Raw genomic sequence first — 4,892 nt, 5'->3', positions numbered from 1 at the left:
TGCTCCTCCACCCCTCCAAGTAGTGATCAGTTTATAGCCAGAAGTCTGAGATTTGTTAACCCTTTAATTTTGTGTCTGACCCACTATAGCAGTAGTTCCCAAACTTGTTCTGCCGCTTGTGCATGGAAAGCCCTTGGCGGGCCAGGCCGGTTTGTTTACCTGCCGTGTCCGCAGGTTCGGCCAATCATGGCTCCCATTGGCCGCGGTTCGCTGCTCCAGGCCAATGGGAGCTGCTGGAAGTGGTGGCCAGTACGTCCCTCAGCCCACGTCGCTTCCAGCAGCTCCCATTGCCTGGAGCGGCGAACCGCGGCCACTGGGAGCCGCGATCGGCTGAACTTGCAGACGCGGCAGGTAAACAAACCAGCCCAGCCCGCCAGGGGCTTTCCCTGCATGAGCGGCAGAACAAGTTTGGGAACCACTGCCCTAGAGAGTAACTGCAGGTGCTATTTTTTTTCATACAGATCTCTAATCCCCTTCAAGGTTGCTAGTCTTGTTGCCTCTCTTACATTCTGTGGCAGTAATTTCCATGGGTTAATTAGATATAGCATAACAATGCCATTCTTCTATCTGCTTTACATTGTCAGTCTTTCAATTATGTACCTGCGTCCTTTAGTTTTTAGATTATGGGATAGAGTACATAGGAACCTTCAGCTTGCATCTCTGTACCCTTCAGTAATTTATACACTGCTATCATAACTCTGACTCTCCTCCTTTCCAAGCTAAATAGTCCTGAAGGCTTTGGTTAACTCTACTCAGTGGCTCCGTCTACACTATGAGCTTGGGGTGCAATTCCTGTGCTTGTGTATATATGTTCTCTGTAGGCCAATGAGAGCTACCAGGGGTGTAAATAGTAGAGTAATTGTAGTAGCACAGGCAGTAGCAGTGGAAACATGGCTGAGCCGTGCAGAGTAAAAACCCGCCTTAAAATGGTGGGTACGTCTTTGGCACTGCTCAGCTGTGCCTTCCTTGCCCCTGCGTGTGCCACTATGGCTACACTATTATTTATACTTGTGCTAGCTCTCATCGACCTACCAAGGGCATATGTATTCGAGCAGGGGGATCACACCTCTAGCCTGTAGCGCAGACATAGCCTGTAGGGAGTGAGCCTCCTCGCTGGGGTAGACAGACTGATGCTAGCAGAACTCAAGCTACCACGCTACAAATAGCAGTGCGGACATTGCAGCTCGGGCAGGAGCTCAGGCACTCAAGCCCCCCAGTCTGGAGAACCAGAGCGACAACCTGATCTGCAATGTCCATATTGCTATTTTTTAGCACACTAGTTTGAGCCCTGCTAGTGTGAGTCTTGCTCCCAGCCGTCCTGTAGATCTCCCCTAAGGGTTTGATTTTCAAAGGCAATTAGGTACCCAATTCCTGGTGAAAATCGATGGTAGCTTCGGTGCTGTTTTGAAAATCTCCCCTTAAGTGACCTGTGATTTTTTCATAAAGACTGACTAATTCCCTATATTTTTATTGGGAACACAACAATGGAAAAAAACACTAAGATCATATTAAAGATGCGTTTCTTTGAATAACTGTTTAAGGAATTAGTTGAAACATAAGAAAGAAATGAGATGATGCTGTGCAGAAGTTACCTTTAGAAAATCCTGAGGTCAAATAGACTTATATGCTACTTATAGGTCTTCTACAAGGAGAATTTTAAGAGGATCCCTCCCACATGGCAGTGTAAAGGGTTAAAGGTTAACAGCTGACCAATTCCTAGGACAACGTGTTATTCAAAATTAGGTACTTAAAACATTTGCTCGAGGACTTAGCCATTAGAGTTATTTGGAATCAGTGCATTTCCCAACAGGGAAAGTATTTAGGGGACAAAAAGAATTTGGAGACAAAGAATTCCAGAAAGCTTGTCAGTCTCTTGTTACTGTATAAACTGAAAACCCCCAATTAGAAGTTGTGTCTCCTTAACAAAACCTGAAAATATCCATATGTGTTCTGGGGAAGGCATTCTTGGCAGAAAGAAAAAGAGAGCATTCTCAATAAATAGAACTTAAATAAGGCAATCCTAAATTATCTGCAACTTGCATTGATTTTCTTTTCCCATGTCATTTTCCTTTGATGCTGTCACCTTTAAGAATTAAGACGTCTATCTACTTATCAGACTAGTACTTATTTTAGGGCTGGCAGGAAGTGGTAATGTTACAATCAGTTCTGAATTAATGGAAAAGGCTGACTGGGGATACTGGCCTTTTGCTATTTAATATTGTGTCCCACCAAAACTTGGAGATTATATTGTGATGCTTTGAAATATTAAAAATCCCAAATGCCTTGGCCCTACTTTCCCATAATGGAGCATTTTTTAAAAACCTGTCCAGAAAATATTCATGTTGTTTAGTCTGAGGAGGCAGCTCTTTTATGTGTTTTCTGATCAAGCTTAGCAGGATTGTCTTCTAATTCTTCTTTGCTTCTGTGGATCTTCTGTGTCGTGGAGCAGTTACCTATTTCAGACAGGATGGACATCCATTCTACTCTTTAGACATTCTTGAAAATGTCCACCATGGTCTTGGGCAGGATTTAAACAAATGAAAGACCTGGGGCTTCTGAGGGCATATAAAGAAAGCCCTCCAAGGCAAAGTACCTTTTAGTCTGTGACCAAATGTCAAAATGTACATGTGAGTAAGCATGTGGGATCTTCTTGGATTCCTGTAAAATGGATATAGGAATACATTCTACACATGCTCATACTAATATTACTAATTTGGGCAGGGAAGTGCTGACTCCGCTTCTCCAGCTAATAGTATCACTGCACTGGAGAGACCTGGGTTCTGTCCCTGGCTTTACCTGGAACTTACTTCTTGCTTGACCTTGGACAATCCACATAACGTCTCTGTGCCTTAGTTTCCCCTTGGTAAAATGGGAATAATAGTTCTTAGTACACTGTTATTGTCAGGCTAATGTCATCGACATTTGTAAAGCGGAACGTAATCCTCAGACTGAAATGGAAAATATTATTATATGTTTAAGTATATTTTCAAATAAAAACAAAATATGTCTGTTAGTAATGAAATGCACTAAATTGTCAAGCACTGAATGTAGAGGTAAAGAAGCCCCTTAATATTGAACTAATGTGAGACAGGACTTGCTTTAACATAACTTTTTGTATTTAGGAAAATTTTGAACCCCCAACCCAAGCTGTTGCTGGCATCTCTAAAAATAGATAATAGGGAGCTTTTAAAGTGCAAACATGATTCAAAGACAAACCAAATACAAATAAAGAAAGCTGACCTTGTCTCGCTCTTTGCCTTCTGGGAATAAAATTCTAAATAGCGCATTGCACAGAGATGCTTCTAACCCGCCTATCTCTTATGATTGCAAATACAAGGTAATAGCTAGAATACCACATTCAGATGTGATCACTCTGAGATTGGGATTTTCCCACTGGGAAGGAGTGAATGTCCTGTCCCTGGCCCAGTTTGACTTTCATGGTATGATTTGAGTTTTACACATTTGTTACTCTAAGGAAGATGGGAAAGAATAAAAACATCATAATCGTTTGAAGAAGTTTATTTGTTGGAGTAATAGGAACACTTAGCACTTATTCAGCAGTCAGAAAGCTTCTTAGGAAACTGAGAATGAGAGCTGAGACTTGCCCAAGAACACACAACAAGTCAGTGGGAGAGCTAGGAACAGAATTTAGATTTCCTGACTTCTAGTCCTGTGCCCTATCTCCTGGTGTACACAGTTATTGGCATTGTTGAGCAAGAACACTGTGCCTGGTGTTGAACAGACACAGAAAACCCATGTAGTTTTGAGAAAATATACACAAGACACAGCAGGTTAAATTAAAACTAAGAGTTGCAACCTCTCACATTACTAGTATATATGGGCTTAGCCAGAAAAATAGGATCTAGACCTGGGTTTCCTAACATCCCAAATTTGGATGAGGGCAGAGGCTCAGTAGGATGAGGCATTTTGATTCATCTGATTATAAAAAAAAAAAAATTGGGTGTAAATGGGATTTGGTTCAGGATCATGTTTCATGAACAGAATGTATTTAAACCGAACAGAATGGCTACATGATGATCGGTAATCAACCCTCCTGGATATCATTAATATTACTCATCTGCTGAGCTCGTTAGTTTTCCATCTAAAACTTCTTCAGTCGGTTTGCTCAGGTAATTAATGCATTGTGCTTGGCTAAATACATTAGAAATAGGTCTTATTAAACCTAGAATGAGGACCCAGTTTTGTTGGTATCTGTGCCAGATCTCCTTGATTCGGTCTTAGCAAATATGCTGACATCCTTCTCATTTAGGGCAAACTGCCTCTTAAGTGAATGTGCCAGATGTGGGGCTAGATCCTCTGGTGTGGTGGAGATCCACCCAACATAGCAGGACAGGAAAGAGTGGCCTGTCAGGGAACCAGTTATGGCTTTCTGATTCTATAGGCAGTTCTGCGTCAGCCCCAGCCCTACTGGAATAGAGTGCAGCACAAGGGATCATTCAAATCCTTTCATCACCGCTCTCCACCCTCTACACTGGGACTGCAGAGAAGTGGGGTATGGTAGTATGCTGGCTCTCAACTTACTGAGTAAAACTGTCATTGCTTACTACGGTAGCACAGTCACTATACTGGTGGAGCTGAACTGTGATATCAATGACGGAAACTTTAGGAGGAAAATAGCCTAGTGCAGCCAAGATCCTAGAAACAAGGAACATAATTAAAATGTTGTTCTAGTAATCCATAGTACAAGTGATAATTGTATATTGGAGGGTTTTCTTATCTAGAGTAATGGGCTTCCCATCCTTCAGTGGCTGGGTTGAAGCTGGGTGAAGTTTGAGAAAGAGACTGGGGAAAATAACTTCTCACGCGGGCTATTCTTATCAGAAGAAGGCTGAATTTACATGTTTATTTACAATCCTGAATATTGTTTGGAA

Source organism: Chelonia mydas, chromosome 6 (assembly GCF_015237465.2).
Source record: "Chelonia mydas isolate rCheMyd1 chromosome 6, rCheMyd1.pri.v2, whole genome shotgun sequence".
NCBI classification, from domain to species: Eukaryota; Metazoa; Chordata; order Testudines; family Cheloniidae; genus Chelonia; species Chelonia mydas.
This window is presented reverse-complemented; position numbering follows the sequence as displayed.